Source organism: Rhea pennata, chromosome 1 (assembly GCF_028389875.1).
Source record: "Rhea pennata isolate bPtePen1 chromosome 1, bPtePen1.pri, whole genome shotgun sequence".
In the NCBI taxonomy this organism is placed as follows: Eukaryota; Metazoa; Chordata; class Aves; order Rheiformes; family Rheidae; genus Rhea; species Rhea pennata.
The window spans coordinates 23051201-23077451 of record NC_084663.1 but is presented as its reverse complement, the minus strand read 5'-3'; positions in this window follow the sequence as shown (position 1 = coordinate 23077451).

Sequence of the window (26251 nt, the reverse complement as noted above, 5' to 3'; positions counted from 1 at the left end):
GTCTTTCTGCTTTTCTACATAAGTCTGATTCCCAATTTATAACTTTTATGTGTTCTGTGCAAAAGAAAGTCAAAATTCATTGAGGACTATATAGGATCATGAAATTATGATGAATAAATCAAATACAGAGGGATCTGTAGGCCTGCAACTGTCTGAAAGTCTCTATTTGGATCTTTGGAAGAAGGTCATCGAGTAATAAAATAAATTTTAATGGGCCTCCAGACACTGTCAAAGGTTTTCAAAAAAAAAAAAAAGAAAGAAAGAAATTTTACTGCTGACTGAGAATTCTCTGCAATTCCTAGATATGAGACCCGTAAAGGTATATTTAAAACATGACATTAAAGCTCTAGGCATTTCAGAAAACCTGTGATACTCTTATTACAAGTAGTAACAGTGGGCATTTTAACCTGTTTTTTATAACTTTTTTTTAAAACTGTTTCTTTTCCAAAGAAAAAGCAGTTTTATAATAGCAAAGCCTAGCTGTCTGCTCCTGATCTTTTGAACCTTTGACCAATTTGAACCATATTTGTCAGACAAGCCACAGAAAAAGCAGATACTAACAAGTTATGTGAGAACTAACAACCAAACACTGAGGAGAGACCCCGCTTATATTCACAGACAATGCTGTGAGACAGAAAAGACTTACTAGTCTTTTGAGAATCCACACAGAAACTCAACATTAAGAAACAAATCTGCAGGAATCCAAGCCTCATTGGTTCCACTACTGACAGAAATAGCCATTTGCAAAATTTCTGTGTAGATGTTGCAGGAGGAATTCAGAAGGTTGAAAGTATGTAAGGTCAGAATATAAAACATATTTGAGTCTTTCTCTATTTGTCTCTTTTCTGCTGGACTGTCTTCTCATATAGTTAAACTTGCATTTCATTTGAAAACAGATCTGCAAAACCTTTTTGATGATCAGGCTCTTTGGAGCTAGAATGAAAAATTAGCTCTACAGAGAGATTGATACAATAATTCAAGAGTTTATTTATTTTTATTTTCTTCTCTATTTTTATTTTCTTAAGAATGTATTTATTTTATTTGAGTAACTTAACTGGAAAAAAGAAAAACTTTCAGAACTCAGTTTCTTCTTAAAAATAGTAATCATCAAAAATTCAAGCATCATATCCCCAAATAGATATCTTTTAACAGCTGCAATAAGTGGATCTTAATCTCTTGACTGCTTATGGATATCAATTTAATAAAATATTACTGAGAGAGGTTTCAGCTGGACACAACTAAAAGGGCACAACTGCCAGGATCAATAGCCTTAACTATTGCTGGTAGATATTTGTCCATTTTGGCTTTTAGAAAAAGAATATATTCAATTTTCCATGCTACTAGAAAACTTTCTTCTTCTCTCAAATTAACGTTATTGTTATTAAAATCTATTAGTTTTTTACCTCATCTACACCAAGTACAGGGGGAAAAAAAGTTTATTCCTTCCCTTTTTGTAACATTATTTTACTTATTTTAGTATTATTTTCTTATCTCCTCAGTTTCCCTTAATGCAGATGTCCACAAGTCTTTTAACCTTTCTAAATATTTCATCGTTCTTGTTACTCAGTTTTGCACTCTCCACTTTAGGTATGATACACAAAACAAGACATATTGCTCAAGATGATCTTCACCAAGTAAAATGGAAGTTAAATAGAAGGATGGTTTATCTCTTGGCCTCAGTCTTCAGGCTTATGCAGCACAACTTGATGTTTGACACATTTAACTCTTGATCAGTCTTTGTCCTGCTTTATCCCTTCCATTATCTGTGCAACTAGGTGATTATCATATTTGTGTAGTCATTTTTGGGACATCATTATTACACATAAAAATCGCCTCTATTTAAGACTTAGCATCTATCCTCGTTGATTTGCATCCTATATATTTTGGATGAGTTTTCCGATTTGTTCTGATTTGGGTTTTTTTTTTTTTTTTTTTTTTTTTTTTTTTTTGCTTTCCTAATTTGTCATAATCATTTTAACACAAATCCTATCCCACAACTTTCACTTTCTGGCAGCCCTCTGCCAGCTGGATGTCACCTTCAAAATTTAGTAACTAAATTCTATATTCCATCAGCAAATCTCTAATGAAAATAGTATTATTGATGTTGTTATGCTTCCAGTCTGAAATTATCCATTTTATCTTTATATTTGCTAACTTTATGAAACTTCTTATGTCATCACTATAAAAGTGTTCAGCCTCCCCTATCTGACTTTTGGGAAGATGTGATTATAAAACTCAGATAATTTTTGATTCGTATTTAGAATCATAAGGGACTTTTAGTGTGTAAAGCCTTATCTGAAAAACTCACAATGTCATGGCAATAATTTTCCTTTAAATTATTTCTTCAAAGTGATCATCATCATCATCTTGTTGAAAAGACTAGCATATATATATTACTTTCAAGTGAAATCCTACCCAAATTAAGAAAGGATATGCAACTGTACATGTGTACTGATCTTCTTGTGAATATGGAAAAGCAGATAACGTAGAGACTGCTTCCTCTTCCTTACCTCAGTTTTGCTTGTTGAATAAACTGTGTTCAGTGGACTTACACTGATTTGTAAAAAGAAACACTACAGTAAGGGAGTAAACTGGGATATAGGACAGGTTTAAGTTTTGACTTCAGGACAGAAGTGAACTAAACCTGTAAAATCAAACATATATTTGGATTTAAAACATATAAATTAATGTTCACTCCTGCGTTTTGAGAGTGTGCCTACTTACAGCTAAAATCTACCTTCCAAACTTCCATAAAAACATATATATATATAGATATATAGATATATAGATATATGTGCATATGTGCAGGTGTGTGTGTGTGTGTGTGTATACATGTTCTCCTCAGTCTTGAAAAAAAGAGGAATAATTAGATATTAACAAAATATTTTTATACCGTTGCTTGGGAATACTATTCTCTGTGGAGAAGTACAAGCATATAATCAGTCTGATTCATCATCAAAACAAATATGCTTCATATTTTTATCTAGAAATAATGGGGAAAAACATAGTTAAAATGTGAGATTTCATATTTGATCTGTTCATAAGAGAATTATCCTGACATTAATGAGTTTCTCTGTACAATGTTCACTGTGAAAACAGGCATGAAAGATTTAAGCAGTCACTATGATGCCCTCACAAGGGCACCTCAGCATGGACTTCTTTTTCTGGTATCTTTTTCTGGTAGATGCTTGAAGAAATTAATGAGTTCAAATTACTGCAGTGATAAGAACATACTGAATGTTTCTGCATTTGTTGTTTAGGGAAACAAATATCTTTGTTATTATTTTCAGAGAAATAGTGCATTTTCTTGGGGGCAAAACGACACGTCTTTTATAACAAAAAATATTTATAATAGAGGAGCTGAGAACGTTGTGTAATGGCTGAAGTGTTCTGCCACTGTAAAAATGTGCAGTTTATTATATAAAAGGCTCAACACACAAAATGATAATGGTGTATTCTGTATGGAGAAACTGCACTATGTATTGAGACAATCTTTTATTGTGTACCATGGGCAATGGGTTAAATGCTTACTTTTTTGCTATCCTTAATAAAAGAGGAGACTTCACTGAGGTAGTATTAGATTTTTAAATTTTTGGAGGCATTTTAATTTTTTTTAGATTGATGTGACACCATCTAAGTATTAAGAAATGAATCTACTGGATTTCATACATACCTTGCTTTTTATTTACCTCTATTCATTCTTGCAGAAGTAGCAGAATGTGTCCTTATCCTTAGTATGTTCAAATAAAATTGGTTTGTTTTGCATATAGAAGCATTGATTTATATCTTAATCTTAAGTCAACTTATTTTACTTTACACTGCAGTAGACTAGGTATGCTACTCAGGGTAATGATATTTCTACTGAAAAGTGACTTCTTAAATAGTTCTCCATTCCTCACTTATAATTATCCTACTAATTCTTAGTGTTCAGGGATATAGCTCATTATAGATCTGTTATTTGGTAAGGTAGATTTTCTTTGCCCCTGTAGAAAATTAGATAACATATTAGATGCTCAAATGTATAATTTTTCTATACTACTCACACATCAAATAGAGAAAATATTCCTATTCAAAAGAACCTGTAAGCATACAGTTAATTTTGTTTGCATGATTATGTAATGCAATGATTATGTAACTTACCTTAAAATAAATGTACATGAAGTTAAGTGTTTAACTTCATAAGAATACTTAATTTAAATCCTTGAATGTCTGGCCAAGTTGTGTTTAAAAATATTCTCTAGCTGAGAAAATACACTACAATTCACTGTTTATTTGATTACTCTCCCATCTTCTTCTCAACATTTATTCCTTTCTAAAAGATTGTTATTTTTTAACTTTTTTTTGAAAGATTACCTTACCAGAATTAATGACTTCTGTTTGTTATTTGACTTTCTCTTCATGCCATCACAAATGCTATTGTTTCTAATCTATAATGAGATAAGCATTATCTTGGAAAACCACTTTGAGAATTCACTGCTCATTAGTCCTGAAGTGTGAAAGTTTAAAATCTTCTGTCTGTGAGGATTCAGAACATTAAAATCCAGTCACCTGAATGTTTACAAATGTCTTGGCTGGTGACAGGCACTCTGAAGCTGTACGCATTTTTAAACAGTTGCGGTTGACAGGCAAGGCACAGAATTCCCAGTGTTATGAGCACCATTGTCACAAGTTTCACTGTCTCTGTTTTCTAGCAGTGTCTCTTTGACAGATCCTGTAAAACAGGATTCATCTGTTCAAAAGTAGAGCCTAAAATCTAGGCTTCTGAGTTTGAACTAATCATCTCAATTTCCTTTATAGTCAGGGGAAGCAGGTAGTTGGGTTGAAATTAACTTCGTCCAAATGTACTACTCATCTATCAGATGAGTCACATGTTAAAAGGCTCTGCTCTCTAGTGACTTTAAAGGGAACTTTTATAGTGACTCTCGTGGATGTAGACATCTTTACTCTCTGTATCTAAATTTAGGTGAGATAAGATCTATGTTTGAAGACCAACAATATGGTGAGAAAAATGATGATCCTGCTGAATACTGTAAAACTTCATGAAAACCATTACATATCTAGTATTTTGCAACAACATACATGCAGCATATTTTTAGGTCAGATCACAGAATCACAGAGTCACAGAACAGCTGAAGTTGGAAGGGACCTGTAGAGATCATCTAGTCCAGCCCCTCTGCCAACCCTTAAAGCATGTTGCCTGCAACCGATAGGAAAAGCTATCTTTCTAACTCTTGATCAGATTTAATATCTTATAATTCAAGAACTTTGCTAAAAAGAAAAAAGGAATGAAAATTCCAACCTTCATTTACCTGGATAGCAAAATACCTCGTTTGATATCAGTCATTAATGCAATTTGAATACTAACCAAATTATAGTTAATAGTAAAATATACTTTCATGTCTTTTAATATCAAAGAAAGTCTTGTGCTAATTTTCTGTCTGAATTATACAGCACCTAGTGAGCTTACACTGCTCAAATTTCCTTGATCTGACAGAAAAAGTAGAACTGGCCACAGCCTATTGACCTAAAATTAATACTCAGACCTTATTAAATTAACCTGGCAAGACTTTGGTCAAGGACATATCTTCAAGCATTTTCACTTCTGTATCTAATGAACTAGTATAGGGCTACCTATCATAGTGTTATTTCAGCTGTTAAAGTTGTGAAATAGGAATGATTTTCTGTCATAAAGAGCTAGATACTATTTAAAGTCACAAAAATATTCCCAAGGACATAGAGTGTGATGTGCTAACTGTATCATCTATTTCTCTCATGCAGCAGAGACTGTCTGACTGACTTGTTTGATAGAAAACTCAAAAATGAAATAGAAGAAAACAGCAACCAAACTTCATCCATCTGGATTTTGAGTATGAGATACTTTCAAAGTTATACAAGACTTAGGAGTCTGACACACAGCACAACACACAGCTAAGAGTAAACAAATACAATAGTTTTTATAATCTTCTTTGAGGAGGGTCTGATCACCAGCCTTTTTCACATCAAGAATTTAGGAATCATTGTATCCTTTAGCTGAGAGTAAAACTGCCTCCCTCAATCACACACACACACACACACACAAAAAAAAAAAAAAAAAAAAAAAAATCTGGGTTTTAGAAACAAGTACAGTTTACTTACTTAAAAAAGATACAGCATACTTATTCTCAAGTGTATTTCAGCCTTCTCAACCACTGGCCTGATTCTAACCTCATTTATATTATTTAAAATAACTTGAACTTTACGTGTTACACAGTGTAAATCTGAGGAGAAGTAGTATCTATATAAATGTATCACTTTATTTTGTATGCTATCTCACATGTAATGCGCACAATATGCTGTTTAAAGAATTGTTGTATCTTTGAGCTTTTGGAAAGCTATAGACCAAATGACTGCTGTTACTTTACCATTAAATGTCATGTTTGGAACTAGTTATTGCCAAGACACCTCAGATTGTAGTATATCATTGCTATTTTTAACTACATTTTAAATCCATGATTAGTAGACTTCTATAGATTTATAGACTTGAATATGTGCTCAGATTTATTATTTTTATCTGTGTGTGTGTATGTATATGTGCATATATATATGCACATAGAGATGTATATATACATCTATCTATACCCATAAACTTGCCTTTAAAAGTTTTTCTTTCTCTGATGCTCAAATATTCAGAAAAATCAAAGTTGCTTTGCCCTTTAAAGGCCTTGGAAGAGTAATAATCTCAGGAAAGTCATCTGATGTATTTTAGATGCTTTTTTTAGGATCAGATGAATCAGCCTCTGGAGACGTCTCTCTTTCTGTTAAGCACAAAAGGATTGCAGGGTGACTAGCTTAGCCTTGAACATCTACCTGTTAGATTCCCATATGAATGCAGATAAATACCTAATAGAGTAATGCAGACAATAATCCATTATTTTAAGCACAATAAATTTTTATTAAAAAACAGAAAGAAAAGTAAAGAAAAAAAATCTTGTTAGAATGACAACAGAAGAATAGAAAGTCAGCAATATGAGCCAGTGGAACAGGCTTCATCTGATTTTTCTTCTTGAGTGTTATCAATAGATGAAATGCCCAAGCTTTCTTTAAAGGGAAAATATTCAAAATTATCATCAACTATAAATTCATCAGTTGCATACACACTGAGACTTTAGACATCAAATAAACATCCAACCATTGTAATCTCTTCCAGAGACTAAAACTGAATTCAATAATCTCTGTGTCCACAGCTTTAATGATATCTAGAAACAAGTTGTGCTCATTTGCACTGTTGCCTAATTCTGGAGGCACCTAAAACTGCAAAAGACTCTGCCGCCTTAGCCTGAAAACTATTCAGAACTTAACTGCTTGTGACTTCTTAAAATACCTTATCTAAACAACATTTTTAGTACTCTAAACACAACATAATGCCTTGTAATGGACAATTCATTAGGCATGTTCTGACGTTTCCTACCACAAAGCAACAGCAATAAGTTCAGCACAAAGCACAGCAGATGTGGCTGTTCTCATTAAGCTGGATAAAAGAGCTTGATGTGTTGAACAATAGCCTTGGGGTTAGCAGAGGCTCATGGAAAGCTAGTGATAGAGGTTCTTAGATTTATCTCATACAGCAAGGATTCAAAGCTACATTTCCTAAGATGTGGATATCTTCTAACAAGATAAATAAGAGAGGGTGATGCTATAACTCTGTGATGAAGACAGGACTCTGTGAGTCCTTTATTACTTAAATACTTCTATTTATGTATAATGTTTAAGCCTATTATAAAGACTGTGAGACCTGGAGATTGAAGCACAGTTGCCAGTTGCTGTCTGAATAGGTAGATCCCAGAATCAAGCTCTTGCTTGTTTGTTTTCCTTCTTGCCCCATGACTCTTCTGGACTTTTTTATACAGGTGGCATCTACAGGAGGCGTAAAGACAACCTATCCTTCTTTTATGTTTTATTACTGGGAATAACACAGCAATAACTATCCTGGAATGCAGTTCATTGTGCATTTGAAGAGCCCAAAATTCCCACTTCTTGGATGCCTTGTAAGGTAAAAAACAGCCACCAGTATCATGAAGCTCTGCTCAAACAGACATTTGCTCTCCAAAAGGACTCAATGCTCTGCATAGTCTGCGGACAGAGCTACTTGCTTATTACTGAAGCAGTAAACTAAGCTCAAATAGGGATAGGATTTGAGATACGTTGGTGTACTTGGCATTTTCTATTACTTACTGCTGTATTGACTTTCCATATATTTCCTTCCAAGCACTTTCTACTCCCCCACAACTTTGACAGTATGAACTTCATTTGTGAAATGACTATTTTTTAGTGATGTCAAAGGTAGCTCCAAAGTGGGCAGTCTCGAAGTGTTTTGCCCTGCTTCATGAGGAAATCTGCACAGAAGAACACCAAGTGTGAATCTGTGAAAATGCAAACAATACTGGTCTTGACAAATATAGGACTATAGAGAAGCTGTCGGTCTGTATAGGAAGACCCTACCAATGGCTAAACACTCTTTTCATTTATAATGAGAATACCTACCATTAGCTTATCACAAAATTACAAATATGTATAGTAGACATCACAGACCTATACTGAAATAGCAGGATCAAGAATGCAATGACAAAAGGTTATGAAATATCATACATATAGCTGTCAAAAAAAGACTAATTCTTATGTGCTTACGTTTTGATATAGTCTTTTGTTGTATGATCACATGCTGTTTTCTCCTACATAGCCTAATTCTTTAGGTAACAGATTAGAAAGTTCTCAAGACAGAGGCAATTGGCTAATGTGTGACTATATTTTATTTCTAGTTAGCTATTAACCCTAGCTTTTTTCTATTGTCTGTTACTCAAATTCAGCTCCGAAAAGACAGATAATTTCCTTATGTACTTTCTGTGGCACTAGAGTGCTGAACTTTTCCAAAGATATCAACACATCAATTTCCATAACACTGCTTTTCCATCATCTCAAGTCGCCAGTAGGTAAACTGAGCAAAAAGATACTAAAAGGATCACTGTCAAACACTGTGCCTATTTAAAGAATTTTGGCATGATTTTAGCACATCGCTTTAAAGATAAGTTCAAAGCATAGGTCTGATTTATTCTTATTTTCAGGATTTCTGCCAGAAAAACTCCTGCTCTCAAGGCATACAGAAAATAAATAATGTACCGACTGCAGGGACCTGAAAATTTTGGTTTAACTGGTTTTTCTACCATCTCGTGGTGTTATGTGGCAGGGTAAGGAAGAAAATCCAGTTACTAGATCATACATACAAAGTTGCTCTATTCCTTTCTTCAATCCTTTGCCTCATTTACTAGGAAAACCACTGGAAATCTTTTATGGCTTTTCTATTATTCTGACAGAATGTGTTGAAATCAAACATATTTAGAGAAATATGATGATTTCAGCAGATCTAACAAAATAAGCAGTCTTTGAAACTCACTTGTCCATCTGTTTTTGTGAGCTCCTCCATCCAATTCCTTTACTTTTTTAGTAAAGTTTTAGTTCAGCTTGTCCATACACTCTTCTTAGGGACAGGATCACAAAATCTTCCATCCTCTCACTCCCAAGTCCTCTTAATTTTCACCTTCCTGGTCTCAGGCACCATGAGTTAGGGCAATTTCCAAAATCTTTTAACTTCACTGTCAGAGTTATTTCACTATAAATTCTCCCCAGACATTTACCCTACGGCAGATCTTCAGTTTGTCACACATTTAATCACACACAGCTGAAGTTTGATAAATGGTACACTCAGACCATTAAGTTTGCTGCATTAGGCATGAGATTCAGTCAGTGGTGCCAAGCTCCCGTTTCTGAGTGCTGGCATCTCTCGCATCGGTGTCACAGGCTAGACAGTCTCAACTTAGAGAATTTCACTAATTTTATTTTGTTGCCAATTAAAATACAATTTTAATTATTTATTCAAGTATTGAGAAACAAAGAATATAGACAACTAAGCAAGCACTTAGGGAAACATCTTCCCCTCCGGCCTTCCACAGGCTCAGATTCAGTCCAACATTTCTCATCTCACCTTCCTGTGTTTTCAGCACTTTGGGAGTCGAGGGGCTGCACTGGAGGTTGGGGTGAATGCCCAGTGGTTTCTTCCTGCCGCTCATTCAAGTCACAAATCAATCATAACTTTAACATATATTATGTAAATTTGCAGTCATTAGAATAATTCCTTTTAGTAAGAATGAGTTGTGCTAGGACAATTTTTTAATGTTTTGCACTTAAACAGTTAGTTCATAGAAGTCTCAAATATTCATTGATTTAACCAATAACAGTAGTGACCTTGGTATTAAGAGAGAGAGAAAAAAAAGTGGAATTAACCAGTGTCTAATATGAATGGTATTTCTATTATCTTTTTGAGCTTCTTACACAACCAGCTGGAAAGAAGACAGACCAAATCTTAGGAGCACTGGGTAAAACATTGGTTGATGACCTGTCACAAAAACATTTCCTTTCTACAGTATGATGTTCTTTGGAAGCTGATATAAGGAGATTAAGATGATGGATGATGACACAGTCTACATAGTACGCAGTATTTCACTGGTCATATGTATAAGGCTGAAAGTCACCTGGAACTTTTCAGTTGTAGTTCCCGCAGTTTTGATACATCTTGTCTGAGGCCTAGTACAAAAATTTAGCCTAAGCTCAAACAACCATATCAGAATAATACTACTGACTGTTCCTTATCTTTCATATCACATCGGAACAGCACTGACTGAACACTGTAAAAACTTTTCAATATAGAAAAATAGACAAGTATTAAGACCATCACAGCTTGAGCATTATTTACTACACTGAGAAACAGCTGGCTCCTATTATTGCCCTTCTTTTTTCCATCTTTCTTCATCTGCTGGCTAACCATGTATATGACTTAGAAAATTTCAACTTTGGGGCTTATATCTTTGATTGTGCAAGGTTTAGGATCCTTGGAATGCTCACATGAATAAAACGAATGTATTCTCTAAATGGTCACAGAATTGTTATCTTTTCTTAGCTCTTCCCCCCCCCCCCCCCCCCCCGCCATGTAGTTTACCAGGGACAAACCACTGTATTTTATCCTGTGTAACAATATGTCTTCATTAAAAATTTGGATGATGGGATGGAATATACTTTCAGCAGACTTGCAACCCAGTTGAGTGCAGTGATCACTATGCTGGAGATTCACAGGGGCTTCAGCAGGCTGGATAAATGTGTTGACAGAAACCTCATGAAGCTTAACAGTGGCAAATGCAAAATCTTGCATCTTGGATTGAATAACCACATGAACAGTACAAGTTGGGCATTGAGTGGATAGAAAGCATCTCTGAGGAAAGGGACCAGGGTGTCCTGATGGAGAAATTGAACAAATAGAACCCTTACAGCAAAGGTCATCAGCCTCCTGAGCTGTATTAGCAAGAATATAGCCGACAGCTCCTTGAATGTTATCCTTCCCTTCTATCCATCACTTGTAAGACAACATCTGAACTACCATGTCCAGTTCTGGGCTTCTCAGCACAAGACATTGACCTACTGGAACAAATCCAGTGGAAGACCAACAAGATAACTGGGGGACATAACAGAGGAGAAAAGGCTGAGAGAACTGAATTTGTTCAACCTGAAAAAGAGAAGGCTAAGGGAAGATCTTATCACCATCTACAACTACCTAATAAGAAGGTACAGAGAAGACAGAGCCAGACTCTTCACAGAGGTACCCAAAATAGGAAGAGAAGCAATGGACATGCATTGTAACAAGAAAATTCTTATTAGGTATAAGGAATTTTTCTCTTTTTTTAATTTTTTTGTTGTTTCCGTGAGGTGGTCAAATACTGGAACAGGTTGCCCCAAGATTTTGTGGCAGCTCCATCCTTGAAGACAATCAAAACTCAACTGGACAGGTCCCTGAGTAAACTGATCTAATTGGACCTGCTTTTAGTGGCTAGTTGGACTAGAAGACCTCCAGAGATCCTTTCAACCCCAAAATATTCCATGAAACTATGAAAGAAATGCATGCTTGTAAAAAAACAGATTCCTTAAAAAGAAAACTACTTACAGCTTGCAAAAAGTAACAGTTAATATCATCCTGGCTATGTGCATACAGATCAGCATACTGATGCTTCCTCAAAAATGAGGTTGCTGTATAATGTGTAATGACTAGTTTCTGATCTTTATATAGAAAATAAGTCAACACTTTACTCGAAATAAACCCTGTTTCCTTGTCCCCCAGTGTTATTGTTCTATCTTGCTGTCTTCAAGACTACTATGGTTCTAAACAGCAAAAGGGAAGAGAAGAAAAGGTTTTGTGATGTGATAGAAATGTGAGATCTCTGTTTCCTACTGACTGGGAGTTGGCATTTATTAAAATTAGGATTTGAGCAGATTTCACTTGCAACTGTAAAGTCCTCTGAGGGAAAAAGATTATTCTTTTTAGCTTTAAATAGAGAAAGAGATTTGAGAAATCACATTAAATTGATTGTTTACAGCATTGTGTTACAATGTCCGCTTAATTCATATACCTATAGACAAACAGATCATTGAGAGTCTGTACAATCAAGAAATTACACTGAAGAAATCTCATTAGAATAACTACATTTTGATCTTTTTCATACAGTAGCACCACAAATTACTTATCTAAATTTGTATTATTGTTTTCTATTGTACTCACTTGTAGGTACAGACTCCTCTACTGGAGTATCATAGAATCATAGAATCAGTAAGGTTGGAAGGGACCTCTGGAGATCATCTAGTCCAACCTCCCTCCTCAGCAGGGTCACCTAGAGCATCTGAGACAGGCTTGCATCCAGGCGGGCCTTGGACATCTCCTGAGAAGGAGACTCCACAATCTCTCTGGGCAAGCTGTGCCAGTGCTCCGTCACTCTCACAGGGAAGAAATTCCCCCTCATGGTCAGGCAGAACTTCCTGTGCTTCAATTTCTGCCCATTGCCTCTTGTCCTGTTACATGGGACAATTGAAAAGAGATTGTCCCCGTCCCCTTGACACCCTCCCTTCAGGTACTTGTACACATTGAAAAGATCCCACCTCAGTCTTCTCTTCCCCAGGCTGAAGAGGCCCAGCTCTCGCAGACGTTCCTCATAGGGCAGGTGCTCCAGCCCTCTGATCATCTTTGTAGCCATATGCTGGACTCTCTCCAGTAGCTCCATGTCTCTCTTGTCCTGGGGAGCCCAGAACTGGACACAGTACTCGAGATGAGGCCTCCCCAGGGCTGAGGAGAGGGGCAGGATCATCTCCCTCCACCTGCTGGCAACACTCTTCCCAATGCACCCCAGGAGACCATTGGCCTTCTTGGCCACGAGGGCACATTGCTGGTTCATGGTCAACCTGTCATCCACCAGCACTCCCAGGTCCTTCTCTGCAGAGCTGCCCTCCGGAAGGTCAGCCCCCAGCTTGTCCTGGTGCCTAGGGTTATTCCTTCCCAGGTGCAGGAGTCTGCACTTGCCCTTGTTGAACCTCAGGAGGTTCCTCTCTGTCCAGCTCTCCAGGTCCTGTCCAGGTCTCTCTGAATGGCAGCACAGACTTCAGGTGTGTCAGCCACTCCTCCCAGCTTGGGATCATCAGCAAACTTGCTGAGGAGGCACTCTGTCCCCTCATCCAGGTCGATGATGAAGTTGAACAGGATGGGACCCAGTACTGAGCCCTGTGGGATGCCACTAGCCACAGGCCTCCAACTAGACTCCACGCCACTGATGACAACCCTATGAGCTCTGCCTTTCAGCCAGTTCTCAATCCACCTCACTGTCCACTCGTCTGACTCATACTTCCTGAGCTTGTCTAGGAGGATGTTGTGGGAGACAGTGTCAAAAGCCTTGCTGAAGTCAAGGTACACAACATCCACTGTTCTCCCCTCATCTACCCAGCCAGTCATTCCATCACAGAAGGCTATCAGGTTGGTTAAGCAGGATTTCCCCTTAGTGAATCCATGCTGGCTACTCCTGATCACTTTCTTGTCCTCCATTATGTCTGGAGATGACATCCAGAATGAGCTGTTCCATCACCTTCCCAGGATGGAGGTGAGGCTGACCGGCCTGGAGTTGCCCGGGTCCTCCTTCTTGCCCTTCTTGAAGACTGGAGGGACATTGGCTTTCTCCTTGTCCTCAGGTACCTCTCCAGTTCTCCAGGACCTTTCCAATATGATGGAGAGCAGCTTGGTAACAACATCCGCCAGCTCCCTCAGAACCCGTGTTTGCATCCCATCCAGGCCCATGGATTTGTGGATTTCTAACCTGCCCAGAAGATCACTAATCCTTTCTTCCTCAACCAAAGGAAAGTCTCTCCTCTAGAGTTTCTCCCTCACATCCAGGTACAGGATTCCTGGGGGCTGCCCTGAACAGTGAAACTGAAGCAAAGAAGGCATTCAATAACTCTGCCTTCTCTGTATCCTTTGTCACCAGGGCCCCCACCCCATTCAGTAGCGGGCTTGCATATTACCTAGACCTCCTCTTGCTGATGGTGTATTTGAAGTGTGATGCACTTTCTTCTTGTTGAATGATCTGACTTGACTGATTTAGCTCATTGTGTGACAGAGTTGAAACTGAGTGGTGTAAGTATGAAGGCTGTTGGCACTACACAGAGATGAATACATTACTATCAAGGAGTCTGATCTCAAATCCCACTAGAATCAATAGGAATTTATCATCTAAAAGCAAGCAAGTTCTTGACAGAACATTGTCCTTATGGTCTGAAGATTCAGCCAAAATACTTCCTATATTCTGAAACAGACAGAATTTCTCCCCAGTCAAACAGAACTTACAAAGTATGATTAACACTATCTGTACAGAGATCTTATGAAACAACCATTCCATGTAGTGGAATCAGCAGAAGGAAATGAAATAGGATAATGCTATCATTATGTACCTTGCCTCCCAAGAGAAAGTAGTAATTAATCTGGAGTATCATGCTGCTGAAAGATGTAGACAAAAAATTATTGAGGAAAAATAGATGCAAAGCAAGCAAGATGGGAGAAAAATAGCTGAGGAAATAGCAGAACCAAATTGTACAAACTATTTTTCAGAGATAAAAGTGGTACTTGACAAAACTGATCATCTTGGAGAGAAAAATAAAGCATAGATTTAAAAGCAAAAAAGCGTGATAGCAAAATTAGATATGGGTCCTGATAGAGACAAATGGAAGCAAGATTGAAAATTTGAGAAGAAAAAGGAAATTGTTGTCTTTAAATTGCCAACACAATAGAGATATGCGAAAACATAGAAATGATATATTAATAACCTTTTTTTTCTGATATACTAAAATAGCTACAAAGTTGGACAGAATGTAATAGAAAAGAAGGAAATACTGGGAGCGAGTGGATGGCAGCACATGCTGTTCTAGCTAGTTTCAGCCATGTAAATGTTATCTCCTGCATTGTAAGGCATTAAAAGCTCTATCTGCCTTTGAGTGCCAAAGCCAAATGTGAGACTCTTGTCGTAGTGATGCTGGTCTTACCCCTGCTTCCAGAGCATTTTTTATGCCAGAAAGAGGGGCAGAGGTGGGAGTTTCAAGGTGGAGCAACACAGTTCTCATATAAGAGAAAAGGTTTCTGATGTGTTTTAGCTGCATTTTTGACATGAGACTGACAAGATATTGTAATCCATCTACAAAATCTGGATCTCCATTAAGCAAGTGTATGTATACTTTGGCTTTTTGCTGTCCCAACACTGTTAATACAATGTGGACATTGTCACAGCTTCAGATACATAACCACGAGGATGTAAATACATTTTGAATTTTATCATAGAGGATCACAAAGTAGAATCATTTGTTTCTCTGTTTTTTTTTTCTTTTTTTGTAATTTAAACTTATCTGAAAGAAATACGCAAAGCATCTCTCTTTTAACATGTATGCAAGAATTGTTGAGCTAAAGACCTGTAAATATGTGAAATGGTTGCAAGACTGCAAAATCCACCTTATTTTTTGTTGACATTAATAAAAAGGTAATATAGTTACAATCTGCTTATAAAAAGTGCTATTTGTGTCATTTGGAATAAGCTAATAGTGAATCAAAGTGTATTATGCCATAAACTTATTAGTAGCTTGTAACTATTTTAAAACATAATATTTTCATTAACTGATCTTTTCTCACACAGGAAATACCTTCCATTCACAAAACCTGATCCTGGCTCCCTTAAACTGGATTTATATTATCAGTTTTATGGGAATAATTTCTGCCACATGCAGAAGTTAATAAGGACTATCAGATGGGCCTCTAGCTTTGATACTGCCTTTAGAAAATTACTTTTTGTTTGTTTCTTGGAGAAGAGAGTAAGAGAAAACAGATGAGCAAAGGGAGTGGAATTAACAGTGATACAAATGGCTGCAAGGTATTTCTTTCAGAACTAGAACTCGTCTTAGATCTAAATCAGTAGCTCAGCTCCGTGAGATTTGAACGGCAAGGTAAAATTGATGATAAGCATAGACAACAACTGTTTTAGACAGCACATACCTTCCTCAGGTCAGTGAAAATGTGATTCTACTAAGTGTCTGTTGTGAGGACAGCTTTTCTTCTACAGCTTTCCCAAACTTTGGATGGATTCTTAAGGTAATTAACAGGAGTGCAAACAGTAGCATTATAAAAGGAAGAGATTTTCTTATTGCCAGGAGGAGAGAGACCTAAACTGATTTAGATTTGCAGATCTGTATAAGATGTATCTTTCTCATCATTTGAGTATGAACAAATCAGTTTTGCTACTTCTTCATGGTTTATATCCAGTAAATACTTGAAGGAGTACTTTGTGGTAGTATTGATGACTTTTCCAGTCCTGCAATAAAAGAGCTCCTTCAGGTAACTTTGACCACTCTTCTTTTTGAAACCTTAAAGTATTTGTTTGCATTGTAGTTTTCTGCAAAATATTGTAATAATACTGCTCTTCTTATGCTTTTCTTTCCTAGCAAAAGATATATGCTCATTGCTAGTATTTAATATGAGCATGTTCTGCTTAATTGGTAGTTTTCTGAGCATTGCAGAACTGTAGAAAAAAAGCAGATAAGGAACAAAAGAGTCTCCTCTTTATAGGTGATCTCTTTCTCATCTATGTTCACTATTTTATGTATACATATATGTATGTATATGGATATATCTATGTGTGTATGCAAATCATTTATAAGTTATAAGCAAATAGTTATTTATTTATATTGGATTTTCTATGTCAATATAGAATGGTGACTATCTACAGACATAATAGAAAAATTTGCCAAAACATTGTCATATGAATTTTGGCATGTTCCTGAGAAGGCATATGAAGGAAGCATGAGATGCCAAATTTCTCAGCATTTCTCAGCACACATGAACTTACTTTACAGTAGCAAAATCTTGTATACGTATTTCATAAGCAGCACTAGCCATATTTCACAAAGGATGAGTTTCAAGTTAGTAGTTTCAAGTTTCAGGTTTTATCATCATCCTTTATTGAATTTTTTGGACATGATAATGATATATATCAAATTAATATCCATGTGGCAAGAACAATGTCTTATTTCTAGGAGCATATCAATCCCAGAAATTGTCACTGATATTATGAAATTGCAGTGATTTGTATTTCCCAACAAGTTTTGTTAGTTTATAACCCTAAAAGAAGATGTGTACAGAGATGTTGTTTAATATTGAACACAAAATATTTATAATATTTTCTTATTGATTTGCTGATTATATCTTTAAAATGCTTGAGTTTTACATTTTCCCTCCTTATCCGTAACATTTAATATACTCCTCCAGGTGTACCAAATCAATGAAAATCTTCTCATCAGTTATAGAGAAGTGGCATCCCATTTCAGTAAATAAATATATCAATATATAAGAATATCTAGCTAGCTAGCTAGCTATCTTTTTATATGGTGTCATCCAAATTTATTCTGGCTCAGTGCTGTGATATCAATCACCTTGTCATGTGGGAAGACTGGAGAAGAAAATACACATATAGCTTTTAAAAATTCTTGTTTACTTAATCCAGTTATATAGTAAAAGATCACACTACATATGACTGCTGTAGCAAAATGTGGTGAATGCAAATCAAAAAGCAATATTGCTTGTCTACTGAAGGGAAGGGCAGACTTGTTGCAGATAAATAGTAACACTATCAGACATAGCATTCTTAAACCGGGGGCAGTGCTGTATCATTTCCTCTCTCTTTTTCCTTCCTTCCTGTTCTTGCAGGTATTGCAACTGTCATCCTTCTTCTTGTAGATATTGTGACTGTCATTTGTATTTCTTTATCACCTTTGTTTTCGGATCATCTATGGGATAATTTACATGTCCTGCCTATACATTTTTTGTTCTGTCAGGCTGTAAACCAGCTCTATCCAGCTTTCAAGGTTGCATTCAATTAGTGACCAGAGATTGTGATTTGCGGTGACATTCCTGGGGCCCTGGTACCATCCTGTGCCTGTGCTTTCAAAGCTTCTGTTGTTATCTTGTGCTCAGGTACTTAGGGACCCCTGCTACAATCTATATCTGTATATATCTTGATCAATAGATAGGTATGTCTTTGTGTATGTGTGTAAATATGAATTATAGTTTCTTTTGCCAGTGTAAGTCTTGTATTCCATCACTAACTGCTGTGCTGCCAGTTTTATGACAAGTAATTCTGGGCTTACAGTTGAGGCTTGAGGAAATGAAATCATGGAAAAGGAAAGAATTTCTGGGTTTTCAAATGAATGGAAGAATGGAGAAGGAACTGATCGGAAGCATATATCAGCATAATGATACAAATAAAAGACTGGGTTGTTCACTGAGACAGTGTTCAGACTGTGGAGAAAGTATGTAGATCAGCAGATCACTTGGAACACACTGAGGTCCCACTGACCATGAGTACCCTTGTTGAAGAACTGGGTCCTATCATGGCATGGAGTTAGGACATGACTATGGTACATTTTGGGTTCTGGAACCACAAGTTAGGAGATACTTCCTTGTATAAACACAGGCTGACTGATTAGAACTTGTGTCCCCATTTTTAGACAACTTAATCTTACTTTATCAGAGAAATTGAGATGATTTCATGGTAAATAAAACAGTCTTTAAAATCAGGAGTCAACAAAGCCCTGCTGTAATGGCTGTTCTAGAGCTACTTAGACTCTGAGTCATGTTATATAATTCAGAAGAGTGCACCAGCCCTTACTAGTCACAGGACAGTTGTGTTTTAGTAGTCCTCTCACTTAAATCTCTGTAAAATCACTTCTTTGCATTGTAAGGTGTAAACTGACTTATTAGAAAAGAAGGGCAGAACTGAACTTGAAATATATGATTCATTTTCCAGATATGCTATATATTTTCAGAAAAGAGATTCATCTCACTATGTCTCACTTCCTTATGTTATTGTAAATCACATTAAAGAACAAAATATCAGGTCCAGAATGAGGCTGTTGCTAAAATTCAAATTGGTATTCGTATAGAGAGGTTCAAAAAAGAAAATCTACCATCCATATGGAGACCCAGGAAAACCTTGGTATTGGTATTCTGCACATTACAACCCATAGCTTACTGGCAGATAAGGCTTTATGGAGCTGGGTTCATAGCTCACAGTTGTCCTCAGGAAGTGTTGAATGCATAAGTACAGGATAGAAAATAACTAATTTGATAACAGTTCTTCAGAGAAGAATTTAGATCATGAGTTACCAGTATCATGTTATTGAGGAAGAAAAACAACTGCCATATAGGTGTATATAAACAGGAATCTATCCTGAATAAAGGAAAGGTAGCAAAAATTGCTTTGACACCATTTTCAGTAGTTTTTACTTGCACATGCTAGGAATGAAAATAAAATATTAATTATACAAATAAATAATCATAATTAATATTCAAATTTCAAAACAGATCTCTATGAAATTTTGGTATGTCGAATTTCCAAGAATATCATTGAGCTCTACAACTGAAATAGGGCATCTCTTGCCTATTTCTTGTAACCAGTATGAAGAGCTAATTTTTGGAAAGTGCCGAGAGGTAATATTTGTTGATGAAGCAGTTAATTTAACATCTTGAAGTGACTGACTAGTCTGAAACAGGTGAGATATGTAGGTCTTCTTTTTTTTTTCAGCATAACAAACTAGGGCATCAAAAACAATCATCAAAAAGAGAAAAGAATTGAAATCAGAACAAACAGAGGACAAATTTCTAGCCTGTGATAGTGAGGACTCATTTTCCAAACCCTGATTTTTTTCACTTTATTTTCTATAGTGGACTCCCCGACTGTGCTAGGTCCTATGATATTTACAAATAAAAATGTGGAGCTCTTTTAAATCAAACAGCATTAATGGAAGAATCCATCTTTGGATATGCAAGATAAGCTATTTGCAGCTAAGACGAAGAGTATGCAAAGACAAGTGACTGCCTGAGTCGCGGGGGAGACAGACGGCAGCACGTGCAGCAGGCACTCCCTGGTGAAAGAGAGACTGATATCCATCATGACTTCAGTGCACTGAACCCTTCAGGTATTGTTGGGATGTGTCTTATAGGAACTTATTTCACTCTCATTTTGACTGACCGCTACGGTATTTGCCAGACTGATAAGAACACATGATGGCAGGCTCCACAGTAGTCTTAACAGCAACCAGCGCTGCAGAGGAATTTCAATTAGTCAGGTGACAATCAGCTGCAATCCCAGAGGAACTGGCCACAGTATCTTCTGCACAGTGCAATTTCACTACTTTAAAAAGCTTAATTATTACACCAATCACATTTCTGTGTGCAAAAGTGGCTCTTTGGGGCTGATTTTCCCGTTGCTATCCATTAATTATATTAAAAAAAAAAAAAAAAGGAGAGAGAGAGAGAGAGAGAGACAGAGATCCACTCTGTTTTCCTCTGAATACGATTACGTTAGTTTCTAGACAACAGAAAAAGATGAATTCAGTGTAAAGAAACAGCTGGGTCATTCTGTAACCCTTATTAAGGAATAAGGCAGAGATTTTCTTATTTTGCATAATGGTAGCTACTCAAAATTATGAGCTCTGGGATTTTTGTAGTAATATGTTTCCTGTAAAGTATTGGTCCACTCAGTGCCTCCACTTGAAACATTTCTGCCAGAGATTTTATAACTTATCCACTCTGAAGAGAACTGAGGATATTTTCTCTCAGAGCTCTCTTTTTTTTACCCCTCTTCCTTTTTTTTTTTTTTTTTTTTCAGTTATGTATTTTAATAGCCAGGATTTGAATTAATCTGAGTAAATATTTATTCTATGAATATTGTGTTTCTTTGCTATGCTGTGCCTTTTATACTAGGCAAAACATAACAAAGAAATCACCAATCTGGCAGCCTTCTGTGATGGAATGACTGGCTGGGTAGATGAGGGGAGAGCAGTGGATGTTGTGTGCCTTGACTTCAGCAAGGCTTTTGACACTGTCTCCCATAACATCCTCCTAGACAAGCTCAAGAAGTATGAGTTAGACGAGTGGACAGTGAGGTGAATTGAGAACTGGCTGAAAGGCAGAGCTCAGAGGGTCGTCATCAGTGGCGTGGAGTCTAGTTGGAGGCCTGTGGCTAGTGGCATCCCCCAGGGCTCAGTACTGGGTCCCATCCTGTTCAACTTCATCAACGACCTGGATGAGGGGACAGAGTGCCTCCTCAGCAAGTTTGCTGATGATCCCAAGCTGGGAGGAGTGGCTGACACACCCGAAGTCTGTGCTGCCATTCAGAGAGACCTGGACAGGACCTGGAGAGCTGGACAGAGAGGAACCTCCTGAGGTTCAACAAGGGCAAGTGCAGACTCCTGCACCTGGGAAGGAATAACCCTAGGCACCAGTACAAGCTGGGGGCTGACCTGATGGAGAGCAGCTCTGCAGAGAAGGACCTGGGAGTGCTGGTGGATGACAAGTTGAGTGTGAGCCAGCAATGTGCCCTCGTGGCCAAGAAGGCCAATGGTCTCCTGGGGTGCATTGGGAAGAGTGTTGCCAGCAGGTGGAGGGAGGTGATCCTGCCCCTCTGCTCAGCCCTGGGGAGGCCTCATCTCGAGTACTGTGTCCAGTTCTGGGCTCCCCAGTACAAGAGAGACATGGAGCTACTGGAGAGAGTCCAGCGTAGGGCTACAAAGATGATCTCCAGAGGTCCCTTCCAACCTTACTGATTTTATGATTCTATGATCATTTAGAAATGGAACAAATTTGAATATTAATATTTAATTTTTGGTTGATTCAGGGTTAGAGGTTAGTATAGAAGAGGATTATCTCTAACTAGTTTGAATTAAAATAACTAAAATTCATACTAGAAATCATGGCAGATCTCAGCAAAAACACATTGTTTATAACAGGAAAACTTTCACAAAAACGTGAGACAAACTTCCTTTCTATCAACACTGCATCTTTGGAAAGACACAAGATAATTAAATAAATAATATTCTGCAGGAATTGACATAATTTACCCTCTGCACAGCAGTCTACTTATTTGCAGTCTACAAGGAAAATTCTATCTTGTTAGAATTACTTACTTAAATAACTTTATTTCCTTAGAAAGGCTAAGGAAAGATTAACATCTTGTCATAAATTCCAAAATCTTTGAAAAGAGAGACCATTGTTTTTGATATACATTTCCACCATTTTTTTTTTATTTTAAGCAAAATGAAAATCCAAATATGAATCAGATTTCTCTTTTCAATATAGATACTACTAATATATCCACATAAGACAGTGTACTTCAAAATAACTGGCTACATTCAGAGAACAAATGTCTCAAGGCTAAAAGATTGCAGTACTAGTCAACAAACACCATCCTTGGGAGTATAAACAGGAATGCTGAGCGTAAAACATTTTGTGTTATTCTTTCCACTTTGGGGCAACACGATTTAAAATGAGTGATTCAACTAAAGACAATCCTGAAGAGAGAGACTTTTCAGAGGTCTAAAAAACAGATATTGAAAGGAAGATGAAGGGTTTAATTGTATTTAAACTAAAGCAAGGAAAATACAGCAATGATGTTTATGTATGTAAATACATAGCTTTTCACAAGATTATTCCCTTCTCAAAACTCAGTGCAGATCAGACAAATGATCTTAAATCACAGAAAAGAATATTTATGTTAGATAATCAGGAATTAATGTATAATAATGAGGACTCTGAAGCACTGGAATGGTTTGCTAGGAGACTGCAACAACTCCATCAACTCCAGTTCCTGCAAGCAGACTATGCAAGACTTTGTTCAGAAATGACATTGGCATAGCTGATCCTGCCTTTGCAAAGAACAAAGGAATAGAAAATCTAATAAAATTACTTTCAGCTTTAACTTCTAAGATTTCTGCAATTTGTTATCTAGCTTAAATCATGCACAGAATCATGAAGAAATTAACATGAAGAGCTGAAGCAATGCAAATATGCTGCAAAGACTGAAACGTAGCACTGTGCCCTGCACCTCAGGAGGATATGCCATGGCTTAACAATACTTTAAATTAAATTTTACAGTAAGTATTTTTGTACCTAAATAATATTTAATCTTTAATGTTCTATTTTATGTTATAATGTTATATTATTATGCCAAAATTATTAATCTATCTAATGATTAAGGCTACAGCAACCTTAGCATGATATTTCCTCTACTTGTACACTGACTTATTTACACATCATTTAATACCAGTAGTAAGCACTTACAACAAGGATAATAAATGCAATTTCATGGTGTCCAGTTGTGATAGTAAAGAGTTTTCAAATTTCATGCCAGTTCAACCAACCACTACAAAATATAGCTGTAAATTGTTTTTTCTCCTGTTTTAATCTCCCTAAATATTTTACACTGTTCAATGAGACGAAACTACAAATTATAAGTTCATTGTAAGAATTATAATGAACAACAGATACATTTGTATTATTTCACATTTTCATTATTCTAATTATCCTGACAATAGGCTCATGTTGTTCTACTTCATGTTCTCATGACAGTCTGCCAGAGAAGTGCTGTATCAGAATGCTAATGCCTTGTTACATCTAGTCTTTGACAGATAGTAGTAAATTTCACTGCTCTGACTTTCCAGATGGTCTACAACTTTGTTCAGTGGCGTTATCCTGCTTTACAGGGGCAGTAACCCATTTGGAAGAGAGGAGAATAGACTAGCTGTCAAATACTGAAAAGGTTGAACTGTGCTTTGGTAAGCCTATTAAACATTTAAAAATTTTCAAATGATGTTACAGAGCATTGCTGTTCGGACACATTTTAAAAAAATAAAAACTAAGAAGCTAGAGAGAAGTTACTCCATTTTTGTGGCAAATCTTGCCTAGTTTTAATCTAAAAAATTTTCTAGGAAAATGTGGTAACTGAGTTGCCGTATATATTTTTTGAAAATTATTCTTTTTCAACATTTCATCAGCCAAATGGTGCATGTGCTCTTGATCAAAATTGATGCAACATCCATCTTGCAATGTATTTCCTCAATAATCAAACAAATTGTCTTTGTCTATCCAATTCTTATGTTTGAAATATAGTATCTTAACAAAATATAGGTTTATTGAATGCTGGTATACTTATCTACATGATCAATATCGATTGCCTAGCATTATTTTAGATAACAGTTCAACAAAGTGCTTCAGCATGCATGAAGCTTGTGAGTATTTGAGTATTCATCCCAGTCAATAAAACATAAATATTCATTTGATTTAAGATTTAGACATTCTAACTTGCTTAAATGTGAGGAGATGCATAAGTACTATGCAGTAACAAGCCTAGGGCCTTTAACAAGAGTCAATCAATGTGAGAGATAAAAATAAGAATCTTGTTAACAATCATCTAAGCTTAATTTCTGTAAATGTCCAGACTCCTGTGTTCATGAAGAACAAGCTTAACTTTAGATCCATAATGAAATTGCTTGTAGTGGATCAGAAGTTGAATCTCTGTCTGGAAAAGAATGGGTAAAATGCTGTATACAGAGTGGATCATTATGATGAAAATATATCAAGGATAAAAGTGGGGGCTGTTTGGGGATAGTTTTCTTGTTGCTATCCCTTAATTAAAAAAAAAAAAAAAAAAAAAAAAAAAAGGAGGTCCACACTGTTTTCCTCCGAATATGATTAAGTTAGTTTGTAGACAACAGAAAAAGATGAATTTAGAAACAACTCTTATTGTATATGACAAAACTCGTATTCAATATGACAAAATTTATTGAAGCTATATTGGCACGAAGAAATAAAATTGCCTCATGGCAGCCAGCTTTACCATTATCATGCTTTGGGGAAAAGGCCAGCATTTCTTTTATGTATGGATACAACTAGAGGATGTTACCGTAAAACAGAGTAATTGCATAGAGATGTTACACTGAAGAATGAATTCAATACAAGAATATCAAGAAATTCATCCACTTAATTTAGCCCAAGATTTTTTATGAGGGAGTCTCATTTGCCTAAACATTTGACATATCGCATTAAACAAGTATTACTAGAAAACAGAAAGTAATTTGAGTGGAAAGAGGAGCTATTTATACCATCTCAGACATCCGTCGTAACACTACCCTTCCTTTGTTCCTTGTTTGGTCATAATTTACTTTGGAATAAACCTTGATAATCTCAACTGCAGCCCACTGTGGTATTTTTGCCTGTTGAATTCTGAATGCCCAGGCAGCAGAACTTCACATGGCTACGCATTAGTCATCCTTCTGTAGCCATGATGGTCTTGAGCCTGAGAGCTGTTGGAAAAGTACTGGTGAAAAAATTCATTTTCTTGGTTCTTATAGCAGTTAATACAAATACTGATGGACAGCCAGGGTTTCTAAACTCCTAGGATTTTCAGTGTACTAAGCTTCGTGACTCTAGAACAGACTATCCTGACTGAGGCTCCATAAACTTTTATAGACAATTTTGTCATTTTTAATAGAAGAAAATGTCCAAATAGTGAAATTCTTCATAAAGTAAAATTACCTGTCAACCCAGCTCTATTGACTAGGTTTTATAGTCAGTTAGCAGATCCATCCATTTTCTTGAATAGGCAGGTTAAATCACCCACCTTCATGAGTCTGTGAAAAAAACATGTCTTTGTCATCTAGGTATTTTAAATGCATATGTAAAAAACGTTGGACCTTAGTGATAATCTTTCTATCTGTTCTGTCTTTCTCTCTTTGCTATTTATCACAATGCATTTAATAGTTTTGGAGTAAAACACAGAGCAAGTCAGAATGTGCAACATTTTCTACATTTTCTGCCACATATCTGTCTTTACAGGTAAACATTTTTTACATATTCTAAAATATGGAAACACTGAGGTGTCCATGCTATAGTATAGCATGTGTGATGCAGCTTGGAGAACGTTGAAAAGAAATAACAGAGCCTCAGACTGAGGAAGCATTCGTCATTTCTTACTGATATGCATTTTTG